Here is a 21,472-nt window from a genome sequence, read left to right as displayed (position 1 = left end):
TTCTGTTTTCCTCCAAAAGATAATATCCCCATGCTGTCACACACCCATATATTGCTCTTTCTTTCAGTACCTCCCCGCTTTTACCTGGAGGAAGATATTATAAAGTCAAAAGCATAATTTTTGGTTTGGTTTTGTTTTCAGGTATTTCTGGATTCAAATTCCAGACCTACAACTCATATGTAACTTAGGCCCATAACTTAGTAACTTAGACTAAGATCTTTCGTTTCTCTCTGCAAGAGAGTGTAATAATGCCAACTGTATTGTGTTAGCTAATTGGAAGGTGCTTAGCATTGTGCACATACTAGGTACCCCCAAAAAAAGAATTCCTCCATTTCAGTTTCTGCCTGGCAGGCTGCTTAGGTCATGTACGTGAAGCGTGAAGGCATAGAACATGAAGAAGCAAGAATGCTTTACAAGATAAAGAAGCAATGAAAAATATTTGGTTACTTTTTTGTCATGTGACAATTTTTATTGCCTTAAAACCAGTTCCAACATGCTGAAACTTTGCTTTCTATTATGCCCTAAGTTAGTGAAATGGTACTAAAAAGCCTAATTCCTTTGAATCGTAACCTTGCCCTGATTTTTAAAATCTTACCTAGTTTCTAATCTCCTTCTCCGAAAATTAATAGTGGTCAAGGAACTAGAGGGAAATTATTATGGAAATGGAATATTATAAAAAAGGATTAAATGCATAGCAGCCAAGAAATATATAGGTGAGTTTCATTCTGCATTCCTAACTCCATGTCTCTGCCCAAAATGTATTACGGTACAGAGATGGTAAGAAACACATTATTTTTATTTTTTCTATGATCTCTATTTCTACACATTTAAGTTCAGAAAAAAATGTAATTAAATGAGTTTCCTTTGTTTTTGTTTTTTCTAGCTGAGGGTTTGCTCCTTTGTCATTGTTATGAAGCCAGCTTACCTTCTAGCACCTCTTTTACTTTCTCACAGGAAATAAAGAATTTGCATGGAATAAGTTTTTATTTGCTTGTGGAAAGCATAAAAAAACAACAACTCAAGGGTTAAAGATGTATCAATGGAAAAACAAAATTCACTGATATCTCAGTTAGTTTCAAAATAGGAGGAATAGTAGACAGTGAAAAGTTCTCCTATCCAACTTTACAGTGAGATTTTGAAATGTCAGATGTTATAAATGAATCCAGTCATTATTGGAGGCTCTAAGAAAATGCAGGTTGTGTGGGTAGGAAACGGAGAGCTACAAATGCATGTACGCACATGTAAACCTTCAAGATATTTTATGTATAATTGCATACCTCTCTGATTCTCACAGTATTTCTGAGGATTTTGGTAATAGACCAGTTTAGTCTCCAGTTTAGTTTCAATGAGATTGAAAGTTGATAGGTAGAATATTTCTATATTCCATATCAATGCTTGTCAGCATGTTCATTTGCTTGGAATATTGGATTATTTATTTTTGAAAATATTTTTACCCTATTCTAGTATATAACTATGTAGCCACCTGACTGCTATATGTATGATAAAAGGAAACATTATTCTGTGCAGTTGAAGTCAACACATTTTTATTAAAATAACTAAAGAAAAGATATACTTTAGAGATGGGGACATAGGTACTGTTAGAATTGTATAGTTTGTGTTCATAATACTCATTTTTATTTTATTAGAAATGAAATTTCTTCTCTCGTGGGTGGTTGATTCAAGGAGGAAAAACCAGTTTGATCCTTGCTCAAAATAAAATAGATCAGGGAGACTTGCAGAGAGATTGTGTCACCAAGCTCCAAAAACATTAACAGCTAAGAAAACCCATGTATTCCATTGTGATTTTTTTTTCATACAGCATATGCCCGATTCAAGCCTACATCCCTGCCAAGATTACACATTCTCCTGGTTCAAGCCCTGTGTCTCTTGACTCAACTTGTGTAAGAGTTTGTTATTACACATTGCCAGATTGGAAGTATCAGGCATCGAGGTAACCAAGTGACGTCAATTATCCTATCCCTGGTCCTTAGGTGCAAGTGCCTTAACCAAGAGGACTAATTAGCACATCCCTTAATTTTTAAATAACTGCAGAGGAAGTTGGGCTGTGTAGTCTTGGGTGGGGAACAGGGTTTCTCAGTTCTGTGTGAATGACCTTCCCCGTGAGATGACAAACTTCTAATGCCGTGGTTTTCGCCCACTGCCTGTTTGAAAGACTGCAGAAAACAGTTGCTTGCTGCCCCTTGAGCATCACAGAAACCCTTTTCAAAAGTTGTCAACTGGGAGAGGCAGTACTGCTTATGCCAAATGCTATGTTTTAAAGACAAATTTAAGGCCTACGGACTGAGAAGGATCAAGACCTGCTGTGAAGAGACTCAGGTTTTACAATGCAGGCAATGTGACCACGCGCGACCTATGTGGTAAGTTTCAAAATGTCAGAGAACCGTTTCTTTTAATGTCTGCATGATCCAGGTATGATTGAATTTGATATTATTTTGTACACATGCCTTAAAAGCTGCAAGGAATGACAACATTTAAATAACAGCAAATGCATAGAATGTGGCTGGTTAAAGGGAGATCCAACAGTGCTAAGTATGCTAGGCAGAAAGGAAGACGAGGGAAACCTGACAAGGGTGAGGGCAGACATTCCTCAGAGGGTGCTAGGAGGGCATTAGCCTGTACCCAGTGGATTGTGGGGGACCCAGCGCTACCACGGGCAGGCTCGAACACTACCAAGCATGAAGTGGAGATTTCCCTCAGAAATTAGAGCCTGTCTTCATTCCTTTGAATACACTGCTGCTTCTGGTCCCTTGGCAAAGGACCTGCTGCCGCCATGGGAAAAGGACAGAAAGCTCACATTTCATCAGTCTACCAGCAGGGCAGAGCGAGGAATCGCGGACCCCCAGCCCTGTGTCCCGCAGGACTCGAAACCCTTCAGCCCAGGTCTCAATTTTCGTTCTCAGCAGCGCGACGCTGTAGGGCCTGTCTTAGATTTTTACGACTTGTGTATTTCCTGTGCGTGAAGCGGAGAAACAACCACCAGGAGCAGAAAGGAACCGAGCTGCACAATGAAGCCGAGTAATTTCAGATCACGCCAGGACCTCCACTTCCCACTTCCCCCTGTGTTCGTTGCTGCTCTGTGTGGGAGGAGGTGTGGATCAGTAGAACAGATGTTGGTGAGCACAGCTAGAGTCCAGGATATGATGTCTTCTGGTTATTTAGAACCCTGGTGCAAATAAATGCCGAAATCCAATACTTGATGATGGAATTATTAATTTTAAGATTTCAGTGTTATGATTGGGAAGTAAAAACAAGGTATCTCTAGCATTTGTGACTTTATTTTACTTCTAAGTAGCTAAGGAATTTATTTCCCTAAATTAAAGAAATAGTATTAATTATATTCTCCTTGCAAAGATAACTATTTTGTATTATTAGTTCATTCTTAGCATATTGATTTGCTCTTTTAGAAACATTAGCACTAAACTACTGTTCAGTTTTGCATGTGAGAAGCATTACATTGGTCAATTATGGAGAAATGGAATTTCTAATCAATAGTTCTTTTGCAATATTTATTTATCAATAATCCACTTCGTAATAATTCTTGAGTATAAGGTTAACAAATTCAGAAGGTAATGAAGTCAATACTGCAGAGGCTATATACATTTCTAGAACATTTAAATACATGTGAGGAACTCACAAGGACCCATGCTGACTTGGTTTTATCACCAGCCTGATTTATTATCTAATAATGATTACCACCAACAAAGTAGTCTTTTTGGAATGTCACATGCTAATACTCACGATGTTTCCTTTGCCCACACTATGTAGTAGGCTGTGTTCTTGTTTCCAATTCCATGCTTTCTCCCATGAAGAAGATTATGCATTCACACAATTTCCCATGTGTCTTCCAGTGTCTTCCTATAGCTAGTCTATACTTCTCCACTCCATGCCGGGCTTAGCTTAGCTTGACTTGATTTGACCAAAGGGATATGAATGGATAAAATGTATACCCATGTCTGTGAATGCCCCGGCCAGCGGGGCAGGGAATGGGGGCTCGTGGTCGCGCGGAGGAGAATGGTGAGACAGAAGACGCGAGGAATGACAGCGAGACAGGGTGAGGATCAAGCTGCAAAGTTTTATTGTGAGAACAAAGCATTTATACTCTTGGGGAGGGGTAGTGGGAGGGATGGCAGTTAGGGATTGGCTATTGCTGTTACTAGGGGAAGTGGCAGGGTTTAGGGATTGGCTGTTGCCGTTGCTGGGGTGGAGGGCAGACTTCAATTTCGCGCCTTGCGCCTGCGTGTTACTGTATTAGCCCAGGCAGTGGCGGGCACAGAGAACAAAGGAGCAGGGAGGGAGAAGAACCAGGAAATGGGCTCCGCTCTGGCGGCCATGCTATTGGCATCGCTGATCTCAGCGCACGCCCTCACCAATCGTCCCCAACACATGTCCATGCAGAAGCTTGAAATGTGCTAACATGACTGGGTGTGGCCCCTTGTATTTCTGTTTTCTGCAATGGGAGCTGAGCACTGCTCAGCAGAGTCCAATGGAGCCAAGAAGAACTATAGCCTACATGAGCAAGAAATAAATCTTTGTTGCTATTATAAGTCATTGAAATTTTGGGGTTATTTGGTGCCCTGATAAAAACTAATGAATAAAACATATTTCATATTTTCTCTCTCTTTTCTTTCTTTTGATTTTTGTTTTCATTTATTTGTTTATATTGCCTTCAGAACATGGAGCACATTTTTAAAACATTCTCAGTAATGGCCCTGAAGATATTTTGGGGTAAGCCTAATTATGGAAAATAAAAGTAATCTGAACAAGGCTTGAGATTTGAGTATGCTATTTGAGTAATTGGAGTACACTATTTTACTTTTGTAAAAAAAAATCTGTAAAAGTAATAAAAAATGTGTTTCTGTTATGGATCATAAAAAGTTCCAAAGTGTATTTTAAAAATGATTTGATCAGGCTAATTTGGACATGTATCTTCTAGTACGTTTTCAGAAATTTTGCTGTTACTTTATTACTGCTAACATACTTTTTGAACCATTTAACAGTATGAATAGGCCTATGAACCATCTGTTGCTTTGTCCAGCCAAATGTTTGAAACTCTAATAGGAGATTCTGAGTAGAACTGTTGTACTAGTGACTGCAATACTACAACAGCAAGAATTCCAGAGATTACATAATACAGGGTTAGACAAAGGGCCTGGGGGTGAGGCCAGCGTATGGGCAGTTAGGGTAGATGCTGTGGGTAAGCTAAGTGCTCTGCTGTAATGGCAACAGCTGGAAGAATGAAACGTTTGAATAGAGGAGCAGTGGCTTTGGAGGAAGCATCTGTATCAGAATGTTGAGTGGGAATTCCCTGTTGCCCTGCAGTTGGCTACTAAGATCCAAGATTGAAGAAAAGAGATAATAGGTATCCTGTATTTTAAAAGTATACGCTGTCCTCACTGCCCTCATCTCCCTCCCCACCAAACAAACAAACTAGAGGTCAAATAGTCAAGGCTTATTAAGAGGTAGCCTAAATGACTATGGTACACCAAGCATTATCTTTCCCATTAGGTTCAAATACATATTTGCAGGAGGGGGTAAGGGACATGGGTGTTTGAGAGTATTTGTTTTCAGCCTAGCAAGGGGTAAGTGACTGTGCTAACACCACCTATCCCTACAAAACCCAGTAAGGAGGGAAACTCAGAGTTATTCATAGTGATTTGGGTATCTGCAAGAATAGGGAATAGGAGAATGTTGCCTCATTCCCAGGCTAGATTTCAGCTCTGAAAGAGGGCATGTCGATTTTCCCTTATGTGAGCAGAAAACAACACGGGCAGGATTGAGAGAAAGGTAGCAAGGGAGCAACTTACACCGTGTGCCCCAATTATTTATCAAAGCAAGAATGTGGGAGATTCCCAAGGTTCAAACAGACGCGGGTAATGTAATGATAGGTGATACACCCCTAAGCCAGATCTCCTGGTTGGGGGGTCCTCCACCTGCCCAGGACTTACCCATGGGAACCAGGAGGTGGCTGGCCTCGGGAGTGAGCCCTCAGAGGGCCCTGAAGAAGTTGAGACCACAGAGGCTTGCTGCTGTATGCCCTAGGGAGTGTGAGCCTCGCTTTGCTCTTTCTCTTTACTCCCCACCCCAAAGCCAGGAGAGGGTAGACCCAGAAGAATGGGAGAAGAGGAGGCAAACAGCAGACTCCATCCTCTACACACTGCATGCCGCCCACAGCAAAGCCTGGCTGATGCTGGAGAATGGGGAGGAGATATATGTCAAATTGGACATGAAAATGAAGTTTTAAATTAAATTGGACAAGTCTGGTGGGAGTTTTCTCATATTTAAAAGTGACCAGGAAACTATGGGACATACACTGGCTTTACTTAGGGAATATGAAAGGACAAAGACAGTATTTTAAAAATAATAAAGATGATAAGAACATTTATTTGAGACCTGTCATGTTCAGCCACTTAAAAAATCTAGAGGGACAGTGCAGGAAGAAACCCAGTGCCAGGAAATCCACTGATTTCACTCATGAAACGAAGAGAGAAGAGTCCTGAAATGCAGAATACAGGCTGGGGGATCCTGACCCAAACTCTGCAGGGAGTTCATGAATCTTTGGGGTTTTTCCTGTGCCTTTCTTTATCCTTTTCCACCACTCTTAAGAGAGCTGTGCCCATTTTGCCTTCATTTGTGGATGATCACTGTGAAGCACAGAATTGAGTTCACAAGAGTAAACTTGTTCCTTCAACTGTAGATTAACACAGCATATATGTGGATATATGGACATATATTTACTAGTATCATTCATATTTTATCCTTATATTTAGATAAAATATTTAGCAGATCTGGCCAATTACACATTTAATTATAAGCTAAAATGATATTTTCCTGAATAGGAGGTAGCCTAGATAGTATCCAGCTTGTGTAAATGACTGTAATCAAGATTAATATTACACAGATCTTACAATGATGAAGACACGTCTGAAAAAATTTATTATTTCAAATTGTTTTAATTTTTTTGTATTTTATTGGTTATTTTTAAATTATTATATCATTTTCTTATTAATTTTATTAGGTTATTTTGTTGGCTCCAGTTTTGGAGAGATTTTGGACCACAGAGGGGTCATAGCAGTGGTGGGGGAGGATCACAGGTATGGGGTGTTGGTGATAGGGGGGCTGCATGGAGAGGGGTTCACCTGGGGCATGCCTCTAAGGCATTTGAATATGTTCAAGTGTTCATGGGACATTGCCTCAGTGGGTGGAGAGCCACACAATAACTGAAAGAATATTGAAATCCCATCCTGGGGAGTTCTGCTACATTCTCTAATAGGACAGCAAGAATCCCCTCAGTGCAAGGGCAATGTCTAGTAAGGAAGACAGAACAGTATGCCAGGCCCTTGATATTTATGATTGTACTTATGAACCTTTTCTTGTGAAATTGAAACTTAGCTTAGTATTATATACTGCCTAAGAGTTACCTCCTGAAAGCCTCCTTGTTGCTCAAATGCAGCCTTTCTCTAAGCCAAACTCAGCATATAAATGCATTACCTTACCCAAAGTGGGACATGACTCCCAGGGATGAGCTTCCCTGGCACTGAAGGATTATTACCAAGCACCAACTAGCAATGCATCTGGAAAAAGACCTTGACCAAAAGGGGGAAATGGTAAATACAAATATGCTTTTTTATGGCTAAGATATTTCAAAGTGAGTTGGGAGGTCATTCCAGAAGTTAAGCTTATATAAGTATCAGCAGGATCTCATTGACTGCCACAGTAAACAGTTCTTCATATAGTGGGGCTCCTGACAGCTCTAGAGATATCAAGGCACTACAAGCAGGGCAGACAGCTGAGGAATTAGGCACCCTGTCAGTGGACCTTACTTACACTGCTCCCCAGTGTAACAGAATTAGACTTATTTATAGGTTCTCTACACATGGCTCTTCTGCTCCTTTTATTTGATCTCATAATTAGCACCATACTTGATAAATATATGTCCCAGAGACTTAAATCTTTGGTCTGTCCATGTGCCAGTTGAGCCCCAAATTTCAGCAGAGTTGCAAAACCTGCTCTCCAGTTCATTGGACAACTAACAAGGATATGATGATGGATAATGCCCATCCCAAGGGATAGAGAGTGTCTGCAACTGCAAGCAAGATAGTCCCATCCATCTGCCCCATGGGATCTAAGCCCCCTGTCACTTAGAAGCAGAGTGGGCATCACCAAAATCCTCAAGATTGGAAAATGAACAATGGACTAAAGTAGATGACTTATTAGTCTACTATAGACTTATTATTATTCTAGCAATGGAAGAAGCCCATTGATGTAACGGCAGTGACCACCAGAGGTTCTGAGGGATGGGAGAGGAAGAATAGGTGTAATATGGGGGCATTTTCAGGATATTAGATTTGTCTTGCATGACACTGCAGTGATGAATACAGCCATTGTATATTTTGTCACAACTTAGAAAATTGTGTGGGACAGAGTGTAAACTTTAATGCAAACTGTAGTTCATGGTTAGTAGCAATGCTTCAATATGGATTCATCAATTGTAAAAAATGTACCACACTGGGAAGCGGCTATGGCTCAATCAGTTGGGCTCCCGTCTACCATATGGGAGGCCCTGGGTTTGTGTCCTGGGGCTTCCTTGTGAAGGCAAACTGGCCCGCGCCCACAGAGAGCTGATGGCCCATGCCTGCAGAGGGCTGGTGCAGCAAGATGATGCAAAAAGAGGAGACAAGCAGACACAGAAGAACGCCCAGTGAATGGACACAGAGAGCAGACAATAAGCATAAGCAAGCTGCGGGGGGGGGGGGGGGGGGGGGGGCGGGATAAACAAACAAATAAATCTTTAAAAGAAAAAAAAATGTACCACACTAATGAAGGATGTTCTTGATGTGGGAAGGGGTGGGAAGGGGTGAGGGTGGGGTATATGGGAGTCTTATATTTTTTTATGTAACATTTATGTAATCTAAACTTCTTTAAAAATTAAAAAAAATTTAAAAAAAAGATTAATGTCACACTGCAATGTCTTGCACACTTAGGATCAGGTGGGAGCTGTGAAGGGAAAAATCCAACAACATCTGAAAGGTTAAGTTCCCCTGAAGACTCTTGAATCCATGGTAGTATTAGAGCCTTTTCCACTTACTTTGGTGAGCAGCAAGTCTGAGAACTATAGGTAAATAAACAAAACTCCTTTCAACCCAATCAAATGCATTCATGTGCTCACAAGATAAATGCACTGAATAATGTGATTTAATAGCAGAAACTCTGTCTGTATTGTCAGCCAAAGGGGTGCTGATGCAAAGCACCAGAAATCAGTTGGCTTTTATAAAGGGTATTTATTTGGGGTAGAAGCTTAGCATTACCAGGTCATAAAGCATAAGTTACTTCCCTCACCAAAGTCTGTTGCTACTTCTCGGAGCAAGATGCCTGCTGACATCTGTAAGGGTCCAGCCTTCCTCTTCCTCTTAAGGCTCCATGGTCCCAACTTCTTCCAATATCAGCTGTAGGCTGGGGTCAGTCTTGTCTCTCTGCCTGGGCTTGTTCCTCTCCAGGCTCAGCTGCTCTAGTCTCTCTACATGGTCAGCTGTAGACTATCAGGTGTTCTCTCTTCCCAGGGCCTCTGCTGTGTCTATGGAGCCATATCTATTCCTCTGTGTTCTTCTCCTGTGTGTTTGCTTCCCGGGGGGCTCCAGAATTAAAACCTACTGTCTCCTCTGCCATGTGGTTTTCTCTGTGAGTCCCCACCCACTAAGGAAGCAGGACCTCAACATCCTACGGACATGGCCCAATCAAGGCCTTAATCATTATTTAATCAAGGAAAAGTGAAACCTCTGAATTTAATACAATCAAATATGCCCAGAGGAACAGACCAGTTTATAAACACAATCCAGTATGTATTTTTGGAATTCATAAAAATGCCAAACTGCTACATTGTCCACTCCTCCCCCTCCATTGCATACTGATTTCTTTCAAGTAAGTTATTTCATCCAAACAATTTTCCTAAGTCAAGCACGAAACCACAACGAGCTGCATGTCAGCCCTCGCAGCCCTGCCATGTCCATATAGGCTTGTCGATGCTGAATAGAAACAAAACAAATGGGGAATTCTAGCCCTGCGCACAGTTTGGAAGAGGAAGAGGTTGCCTTGAGGCACTGCATAGTCTCACCTTTTGGTTTTCTCCTTTCCCTGATCTCCAAGAATCCCTCTGTTTTTTCCCCAAACTCCTACTTGTTCTCTCTTCAGCTGTGCGCTGGGTGTCAATTCTTCCTTGGCCATCTCACTCCAGCCGTCAAACGTGTTCCCACAGTCAGGTACACTCATACACTCAGGGTACGACATTCAACGATCATGGAGGTGAAAGACGTGTTTTACACAGGAGGGAAGGGAGATTAAGGGACTTGCCCAAGCTCCTACGGCTGGGACCCAGATTTCCAATCCCCTTTCTCTGGCCCTTTCCACAGTGTTGCCTTCTGTTCTAAAGTAGACCCTTTTCTACTTGCATCACCTCTGGCAAGAAACTTAATGTTTTAGCTCTTTGCTCTCCTACTCTGTGAAAAATCAGTGTTGATTAAGTTCAATAAGCTACTCTCCAGCTCTTGGATTCTACAATTTTAATATTCAATGAAAGTATCAAGCAATACTCTCTGCCAGACACTTCCTAAGAATTTCACAGGGATAAGTTAGGTCATTCTCACACTACCACCAGGAAATACAAGTCCTTCTGTTTAACAAACAAGGATTTTGAGGCATGTCATAGACATAGTAACTTGTCCAAAGACATACAGGGATTAAAATTCAAGTTCATCTAACTCTGAAGCCCTTGTTCTTAACCATCAAGCTATATACCACATCCTGATTTAGTCTGGATTAATATACAATCTAGGAATCATTTTTCAATTTACCTACCCTGTTTTTTGGATTTCTTTCTGTTGTTTGCTAACCCTGGAGAGCCTCCTGCTCTCCAGATTGCCTTGTTTCCAATATTCCTCACTTCGGTTTGTCCTATTACCTACAAAGTTACTGTTAAAACTCCAAAAAAGCACTAATAATATTCTCCTATCTTCTTTTCATTGCTTTTGGGTTGTTAAAGTAGAGTCCGTTAGCCTAAATCAATTTTTTGTGTGTGGAATATTTATAAACATGCATACTTAACCTAGGTTGCAAAAGAATAGAATGTATGGAATTGACCTTGATAAAGCAAATCATACACTTGACTCACTGCCCCCATCGACCCTTTCTCATTTCCCAAGGTGGGACCAACCCCCCAGGTTAGAGAGATCTGGCCTTCATAGTTTACTTAGATGGTTGAAGTGGAGGTGCAGGAGGTGAAAAGAGGCTGAAGTGAGCACAACACCCCGACTGCATCTGAGAACCCCAGAATCCTGTGAACTGTGCACACACACCAGAAAAGTCCCTTGAGCTCCTCCTTAATTGGGCCTGTGGCTCCAAATGATTCCAAGTAGTGGCAGAAGAGAAATGGTGAGTCTCCTCCATCAGCACATGTGCCGTAATAAATGCTGCCTGAAGTACCATTAACGCTCCAACCCATGCTCTTTGAGTTTTAAGTTCATTTAATAGATGCTTGCTTTTTTCCCTTACTTACTCTTTGAAAATATGGTTCTGAACTGAGTTCCTAATTCAGCCTTTTTTTTTTTCCTGGATACATATACAATTACTTTAAAATCCACATAAGCATCTTTTTCATAAAGTTTCCTTAACAAAATTTCTTTTAACGGCAAGGCAATCCCTGTGCTATATGAATGTTTCATAAGAACAGCAACCTAATAATAAAAATCTTCTTTACTCCTCAGCCTTTTGTTCTTTCATAGCTTTCTGGTGAAAGCTAGATAATCATCATTTTATGCGGTGAACAATTCATGTGTTTGAACACAGCCGGAGGGGCAGGTTTACAGAAATAAGGCAAAGCTGGCTTTGAAATCCCTCCTTGCCCTGGAATCTCTGCTTCAAATTGCAGCTGGGGAGGCTGCTTCACCCTTCCTCCTTCAGAGTCACAAACATTGGGAGGATATTAAAGATTCCCTGGCATATTATCCATAAGATTTGCAGCTGTGCTTGATGTCCTGAGAAAATTTCTGGGACATTCTTGCTTGCCTTCATGAAATAACTTGCCCTCTGAAGTCAGCCAGCGCTGTTTAATCCTTTTCATTGTAGAAACTCAATAAAAGCTGACCAGTGTTCCGTGAGGTCTCCTCAACCTCCCCGGCTACTTTTCTGTTTGCTTAGGTGATGTCGCTGTTGTTTTTGAGGCTGTACTTTCCAGACTGAGATGATTGTCCTGTCCACTATCATGCAATTGTAGAAAGAGTCCTGGGCACATTCCAGTTCAATGGCTTGTTGTATGGCTACAAAAATCTCTTGAGAGTTCCAACCTGTCTCTCTCCATTTGTAAAACAGTAATAATACCTGTCTTGCCATCAGATCTATGTTTCCAACCTAGACTTCCTTTTTGAAATCCAGGCCTATATGTTCATCTGTCTAAAAACATCACTTTGGGATTTTCCCAAGGCATTTTAAATTTAATATGACTAATTTCATTGCATTCCCTCCAGCAGCTGCTTTTTCACCTGAGTTGCTTATCTCCATGACCAGCTCCCATCACCACAGCTATACATGAGCTGTTCATCCCTGATTCTTCTCCAGTATCAAATTTGCTACCATGCCCAATTGCTTTTACCTTCTAAATAGTTCCCAAACATGATTTCTTTTCTCCTGATGGGACTTAAGGCTTTCATCATTTCTTGAATGTATTTACTGGAATCACTTGGTACTTTATTTTCCCTCCACTTGTCTACTCCACCTCCCCAAAAAGAAATCCAAGTCCAGTGATTGAAATGCTCATGGCCTTCAGGGTAAACCAAAAAATCCTTAGTGCAACATACAAGGTACTTCCTGATTTGGCTCTTGCATGTCTCTAGGGCTTGTCTCTTATTCCCACTCATGTTCTCCCTTTCCAAAGTCTTACAGTAACTGGAAGTTTCTCCACTTCCTCAGACAAGAGTGTTTTTGCATTGTCCCATTCCTAGTGTCTACTGATGTTTCATTATGCCAACACCTGTTGATTCCTTAAGTGTCAACTTAATTAGCACTTTTCCAAAAAGCCTTTGTTGGAATTCCCCAGAAATAGATAGGTGTGTGCCTACAGAGTACTTCCCTGTATCCATTGCTCTTATAAAACTTATTTTATTGTGGTCCTTTTTCTTTTTTCCAATCTCTCCCTTATTAGACTTTAAATTTTTTAAGGTCAGGACTATAACTGTCCATCTTTAGACCCTTGTGACCTAACAGTTCCTGCTTGTGACAGAGTAGGCACTTAATATTTGTTGAATAAATGAATTAATAAATACTAAATAAGCAAATCCAGTCTTCCTAAAATTGGTTTCTTCTAGTTCTTTATTAAAAGTTTAGTTTATGCATCTAAACTAATTTGCTAATAATTCTGGAATTATAGAATCCTATTAGATTTTCTCATGAAATTTACTCTAATCACAGAAAGATTGCAAATTATACATATGTGCATCTGTTTAAAGTATATTTTAAGTTCTACATTAAGATGACATATTAAAATTAATTTCTGTTTAAGAAGTTTGAAACATCCCAAGAGATTATGAGAGATTCTTCTATCATCTTGTGATTTGAGGACTTAGCATGGGAAAAATCATTGGGGAAATTATTACTAAAAAAAAGTAATATACTATTAAATGAACTTTGAAAATGATCAAATTGAAGCCTCATCATGGGCAAAGGTATATTAGCTAAGGATTAGATAATTGGAATAAAATCAAGCCCACAAAGCACTATTCTATCAGATAAGCTATCATCTTTTTAAAGTTGGAATTTTTTGCATCTGAGGGAAAAAATTACAAATATATGCATTTTTAAAGTGATGTATATGTGAGAGATAGTGTTGGTAATATTTTCCTATGGTTTTATTCAGGTAAATAATGTATATATGTAATAATAATGATAAAAATAAATAACCAGAGCATTTATTTCCAAAGGAATTTTCAAAAGCATTGTGAGATGTTCAGGCTGTTGATTGATACCGATTCTCCCACTACATTGCTAAGATTTGAGAATAATAATGTTGGTACAAAAAATTGCTAGACTGTAAAATCTAGTCTTACTTAATATATGAGCTACCATAATGAAAACAAAGAAAAAGATATGTACCCAAATTAAAATAGCCTGCAACATCCTAGAGGTGGCTTTTATTCCTATTAATATTTTCTTTCATAGTTCTCTTTAGAAACAAGTCATTTCCACTTTGGACCACCAAATCATTTAGTCCTTCATGGAACTCTTCCTTTATAATTTTCCTTTAAGAAAAGTTTTAGGAACTTTGTTTTAATGAAGTTATTTCTTTGCCTCTCTCTCTGAAATCATCAGTAGAGTTTGGGGGTAGAGCTCAAGGGCAGATAACTGAAATTGCTTTGGAATTAATTGCTTAGCAATTTTCTTTTATTCTGACAGGAAGAAGGAAGATAATTTGTAGTTCACATGTCTTAGAAATTGCATTTACGGTTAGCAGGTATTTGAAAATTATTAACTTGAAATATGACTCAAATATTTACATGTTCTACCTTTTGAGGGTTTTTCCCTTTCTCTATTTTAATATTTTACTTTTGACAAATCTAAAAATGCTTAATTCATTTTCTATTTTTTTGTGTTTTTAGCTTTTTTCTGCTCTCCCCTTTATTTCAATTAACGATAGAACAAAAACAACTGACTTGTTTTTAATGCTTTTCTGATTATAGCATAGTGACTTTATTTTTCACATATGGGAAAAAGAGGATGATTAGAAGGTAAATTGTTGATGAAATTTACTGATTTTCTTTCCCATGAATTCCAGAATGATCTAAATGAACAGAGAATGTAGCAGGAGAGAGGCAACTGCTTTTGCACGGTAAATTCTGCTTTAGGGGCGCCTCATTCATGGTCCCATTTCTCTCTCTTTGCTGTTATTACTCTGGATTGGGAATTCCTACATCAATAATGAGGTGCTGACATTAGTTTGAGGACTGTGGAATAAAGGAGAAAGAATAGGCTAAGATGTTAGATATATCTGAGTGTGAAACATGATTGGGTCATTTAGTGGCTGTGTGAATTTCTGCAGCTGACTTAACCTCTCTGAACCTCAGTTCTACCTAATTATATCTAAAAGTGAAAGTATTGCAGTGAGGATTAAATGACATCATTTAAGAAAGTACTTGGCCAAAGTCTGCCAGTACTATCCACTCAATAAGGACAGTAGTTGTATTCTTGCTATTCCTTGGAATATCAGTTGGAATGCTACCTCACTTTCCTCAAGATTTCATACATGGGGCTCATTTAACTATTCCTGTTTTGCATAGATGTGACTTAATGGGAAATTTCCTTCTTTCTCAATCAGAGTAACTGCTAAGCTACAGATATTTCCTATCTGAATGATATTTAGCCCTCACTCAGTTTGATAAAAGCAAATAAGAAAAATGGTGAAAAGTTTTCTCAATGTTTTAAGGCAAGTCTGGTTTCAGGTATATTCAAGTTCAGTAATGAATTTAGAATGTGTGAAGAAAAGGCATGATGTTCTCAAGTGCTTATCTCTGAGTAAACTTGGAGCTTAGAGCAAAAAATGAAATAGAACTTCAGATTATTTTACATCTTTGGTAAAAGCATTGACAAAACAACCAATTTGGTAGCAATTATAACAAATATGCAATAATAACAATAATTAAAGTCAAGATGTCAATGTAAGACCAGTAATTAGGATGCTCTAAGATGGCATGACTATTACTGATAAGACTGAATATATCTGAGCATCTTCCTTAGTTTCTAAATTTATGCTGAATAGTTGCTTTAACTATATTATTTCTATTTGACCCACACAGCTAGGCTTGTTTTCAAGATTTGATATGAATTAGATGAGCAGAGAGAGAAGTGGCGTCATGACTACAGGATGGAAATGGGCACTGGAGACTTTAATAGCAGGTAAACAAAAGTGGCCCAAACATGTAAGTCCATTTTGTCTTCTGATAAGAGATATGTGCCATCATTTCTAGGTTAAAGTTTGCACAGTATTGGATAGAGTAATTATTTCTTTCGGTGTTTCCCCAAGCATATAAATAGAAAAAAAGAACAGAAACATAAGCTGTAAAATCACAGCTGGACTCTAGAAAGATTCATGGAAATAATCTAATTAGAAGTTGTACAAGCATTTCTGAAAGCAATACATATTTTAAAACCAAATGTTATTTAGAACCTGCTTTACTCCTACCCCATGAAAAGCAGATGAAGAAAGAATTGCCCTATTGAAAGTGAGGTAGGCAGACTGGAGCTCGGCTCATTTTTGTCTCCTCTTGTATACTCCAAGATAGTGCCAGGAAATTTTGGGCTAAGAAAGAAAAACTGACCAGCTCTAGTTCATGCAAATATTTTACTCATTTATTTAACATAGACCCTGATGTTACCATGGTGATCATGATTATCAAAGTCCAGGTAATTGTGGAGCTTACTTGATAGTAGAGGGAGACAGATGAAAAAAACACAAAAATGAATAAGCAAGATAATTTTGAGATGTGATATAAAGTGGCTGGCAGGGGGATCTTTGGATAGCTGATAAGTGCAGCCAACAAAAGAGCATCTCTGGACCTCAATACAGAGTCCTAAAAAAGTACAATTAAAATATGCATTATAGATGTTTAATTTCCAAGATATAGATACATTTTAAAAGGAAGCTACTTGAAGCAAAAGTGAAAGTATTACAAACTTACAAGTATAACTAAATGAGTGACTGCTTAATCTGTTTCTCATTTTTATGTTTTGTACAATTTTATATAAATAGGTTCTATTATGGATTTAAATATCTTCCATGATTAATTTATATCCATATAGTCATAAATATTGATTGGTGACTATGGGTAAAATATTTTATTGGGTATTATGAGAAAGCCATTGAAATATAAGAATCCCTCACCCCAGAGGCACATATGCCCTAATGGAGGAAATAAGATATGTTTAAATACACAGAGCCTTACATTACAGAGATCAAATAACAGCACACAAGTTTTTGTTATAGAAAGTTGATTAGGAAAAAAATTATTGCCAAAACACGAGCAACTCTGGGAGAAAGCAAGCCCTGCTAATACCAAGATGTTGGATTTGTACCCTTCAGAATCATGAGACAATAAATTCCCATTGTTTAAGGCAATCAGTGGTATTTGTCACAGCAGCTCTGGCAAACTAAGACAGAACATAACATTCGGCTCTTTGCAAATTTACTTGATCCCTGAGCCTTAACTGCTGGGACTGTGGTCCATGGAAGACACTTTTAGGATATGCACTTCCAAGTTATTGGAAAATCTCTATGCAAAAGCTCTCCCTGACCAAAGGGTTGAGGCCCTGTACCTTGCATCTGCAGCTTCCTTCCTTGACTTTCGTCCCAATTTTAACACTCTTTCTACCAGCCAGCAATTTTGACCAACTGTCTTGTCTGGACCAGATTAACTCCCAACTCAAATGCTGGTCTGGATCTATGTCTATAATGATCTCAATTGCTGCTGTGCCAGCCACATTCCTTTCAATCATGCCTAAATAATAATCCCAAATAATAATAACCCTAAATAATAATATTAATAATAATTATCCCAAACTTCTTTCTACATTAATTGTGCCCTAAATTGGCAGCCCACTTTCCACTATGGTCAGAAACAGAAGGATGGGTGGAGTAAAAATTGAGAAATAATAGCAGATGGTGATATAGAAAGCAGGTACACTGGGCTATAACTCTCAGGTCAAATTTATATATGACTCCAAAACTTATACAACAAAGTTGGTACTGCCAAGTTTTATAAAGCTTAAATGTAAAAAAGAAATTATCTAGCATGTGGCTGCTCTTTGTTTCTCCACCTTTTCTGTTTTCATCACATAGGGAAGATAACTGGGAAGGACAAAGTACTGATATCTAATACTACAATAACCAGTTTGACTAATATATTCTTTTAAAAGAGACTCCATAGGTGAGTTAAACATGCTCCTCTGACAAGAAAAATAAATGAAGTATCAGAAGATAATAAAAGAAACCAAATGTGGAGGGGAAAGGCATGGAAGGGAGAGAGTGAGAACAAATGGAGGAGTGGGGAAAGATGGGTTACTAGAAAGTGCTTGGGCTAAAATGTATAAATAAGAAATGAGCATATATAGGCTAAAAGTCAGAATACTATGTTAATAGCTGGTTTAAACAAACCTCAACTACAATCCAAAACGTGATCAAAAGTACAGTATAATTTGAGCATATCCAGCACATCTCTGAAATGGTTGTATTATGAATAAGGAATTTACTGTCATTAACTACCAAGCTTATGAAAATATTTCTAAGGAGTCATTTTACCCCAGTGGCAGTTCACTCCTTTATTTCCCATTAGATATGAACAGCATCAAAAGCTTTGTTGCACAGATATCCAAGAGGCTTCAAACTACTTTGCAGGTAAAAGCCTCTTTCTTGATCAGGAAAGGGCCTCTTGGGCAGCTGCAAATTAGCAGGAATAGTTTAGGGACTGAGGGGGATAGAGAAGTTGCTACTTACAACTCCATATGAAACAAATTTAGCACTGATTTGGAAGTAAAGGTTAAAAATACAGAGCAGAGGACTTACCTGAATAACTGATTGAAACAGTCTGGATGTGCCGTCAAAGAACATTTCAATGATGCCCAGAGATCCTTTTCTACAAAGATGTGTTATATATCTTACGATGTTTAAATTCCAGTGAAATAAAGCCATATTGTTGTTTTTTTTCCCTCCTCCCTAGGATACATATTCAGGTATTGGCTTATCTTGTGCATTATTCACCTTTAACCAATATGGTTAAGCAGCTCAGTTTCATAGTAATAGATTGACTTGTTTTCTGACTTTCGAGCACACATGTCTCCATGCAGTCTTTTGTTCATGGCAACAAAAGAAGGATTAAAATATTTTTAGAGTAATCTGCAATACTTACAATTATTATATCTTATGAAATTCATTCCTCAAGAAACCAATTTTGAATAATAAATGGCAGGAAATTTATTAATCACAGAATATTATTGCTCAAAGATTATTAGGCACAAAAATTAATCATAATATATTATTAATACTCAATAAAGGGAGACAATATCACACAAGTGACTTGTTTCCTGTAGTATCAGAGGAAGAGTCAATGGCTTGTGACATCAAGTCAAATTTAAAGAAAACATGTCAGATCGATTGGACAATAAAACATAAGTATGTCTAAAAATTTCCTTTCAGACATTTAAAAATAGTCCAATGAAGTCAAAGATGAAGCATTTCAGAGAGGAAGAAGAAAGAATAGTTGGCAGCCTGAGTAGAGCCTGGCAGAAATATTGCAAAGAAAAGAAAAAGGGCAGCAATCCTTGTGAGAGAGTGACAACCCAAACGTTAGCTCAAGTAAAGAGAGGCATGTGTTTTGCTAGATACCAAGGAAAGGAACTTATTTATCACAAGTGAAATGTTTATCAGAATCCTTGTAAGGTAAATATTGTCTTACACATTTTAGATCAGGTATATTTTGCTTCATTTAGTTGAAAAGTTTCTGAAAAATTATAAGTGAAATTTTATAAAACAATGAATATTTTAAATGCACTGGTTGTAGAGAGCATTCCAAGATGCAATGATAAGAAAGCCAATCGAGGATAAAATTTTGAAATGAGAAACATTATTCCCTTGCTCCCTTGTTTCTTGATTTTAGAAGTTAGCATTTTATGTGTTGGGTTTCCATCCAGAATAATACAACTATATGCTGAGTAATTCTAAGGGTAGAGGAGGAAAAAAAAATCAGTTCTCTGAAGCAAGGTCTGTATACTTAACATTCATTTGCCAGTTTTGAGCAAACTGACTTACTTGTAACTTGTTTGAGGGAATTTTGAGTTGATAAATAGTTAAAAAGATCAAATAAGTTGTACATTGTTTTCTATCATTCATGATTTCAAAAACAGTACTCTATGAATGACAAAAATAAAATCAGACAGTACTTGTTTTTCTAAATGAGATTAAGGTCCAAAAGTGAGCTCAAAAAAATTACATTGAAAGGTGAAAATGAAGAGTCCTATTGACTGTTTTCCTTTTAAGAAATGTGCTTTTGCATTATAATATTAGTTCTATTAAGTTAGGAACATACAAAGTGAAAAAAGGGGTTATTAATTCTATTTGTGTCAAATGATGGTACTCTGTCCATGTGTGATTGAATTACAAATTGCCAAGAGATGAAGGTTAAGGAAGGGTAATGGTGATTAACTGACCTTGGAGTCATCTTAGCAGAGCTTTCCCCTTTCAATGCTAAAGGAAAGTGGTTTGTTATTGATTTTCCCTATGTGCTATTTGTTGAACCTGTCAAACTTCTCTAAGTAAAAAATCACCCATCCCACCATCCAGTTATCATGCCATCCAACAAATATTTAAGCTTCTTGAAGGTATTAACAATTTTATGTTATTTAAAATTGACCAAGGGAAAACTTTGGTGCTGGAGTTCGTAGGAGTACATCCAAGAGACTTGAATCTCTGGACTGTCCATGTGCCAGCTGGGCCCCGATCCATAGCAGAGTTGCAACACCTACTCTCCAGTTCCAGGACAACTAAGGAGGTGAGGATGGACAACCACCACACCAAGGAACTGAGAGAGTCTACAACTGCAAGCAAGGGAGTCCCATCCATCAGCCACATGGATCAAAGCCCCCTCTCATTTAGAGGTGCAGTGGGCATCACTATCCCAGAATCCTCAGGATTGGGGAATGAAATATGGACTAGAGTGGACTTACTGATTTTCTACTATAGACTTACTGTGATACAGGGAGAGGGAAAAAGAGGTGTAACGTGGGGGCATTTTTGGGACTTGGAATTGTCCTGAATGACATTGCAATGACAGATACAGGCCATTATATATCCTGCCATTGCCTACAGAATTGAGTGGGAGGGAGTGTAAACTACAATGTAAACTATAAGCCTTGCTTAGTGGCAATGCTCCAAATGTGTTCACCAATTGCAACAAATGTACCACATTAATGAAAGAAGTTGTTAATGTGGGGAAGGGTGGGAGGTGTGGGGAATGGGGCATGTGGGAATCCCTATTTTTTTGTGTAACATTTTGTGAAATTTAAGTATCTTTTTAAAAAATAAATATATTAAAAAATAATAACCATAAAAAATGAAATAAAGTTGACTTATTTACCTCACTGTATTTATAATAAATGTTACAAATGTGGATTTTGTAAAACATTCACATGAATAAAATACAACTTTGCATTTCTAATATAGCATCGTATAAGATTTCTTTCTTTAAAAAAAAAGAATTCTATAAAGAAGTTTGAAAACTAATAATCTGATACAAAACCTGAAGATGTTGGGGGTTGAAAAGAGATGTGAATATTTCAAAATCGAATGTGATCATGATTAAGGATATTATTCGAATTTCAATGAATATTTTTGTTTTTTCAAAAAACCTCATGAATCCAGTTATTTCTT

The 21,472-nt window shown here is 38.2% G+C and overlaps 1 protein-coding gene across 3 annotated transcripts in view; it reads right to left on the bottom strand.

Annotated features, from left to right (window-relative positions):
• The window catches only part of PIK3C2G (phosphatidylinositol-4-phosphate 3-kinase catalytic subunit type 2 gamma), a 646,925-nt gene that overhangs the window by 161,861 nt on the left and 463,592 nt on the right, over positions 1 to 21,472 (bottom strand). The gene's annotated exons all lie outside the window — the stretch shown is intronic.

Source organism: Dasypus novemcinctus, chromosome 20 (assembly GCF_030445035.2).
Source record: "Dasypus novemcinctus isolate mDasNov1 chromosome 20, mDasNov1.1.hap2, whole genome shotgun sequence".
NCBI lineage: Eukaryota > Metazoa > Chordata > Mammalia > Cingulata > Dasypodidae > Dasypus > Dasypus novemcinctus.
This window is presented reverse-complemented; position numbering and strand designations above follow the sequence as displayed.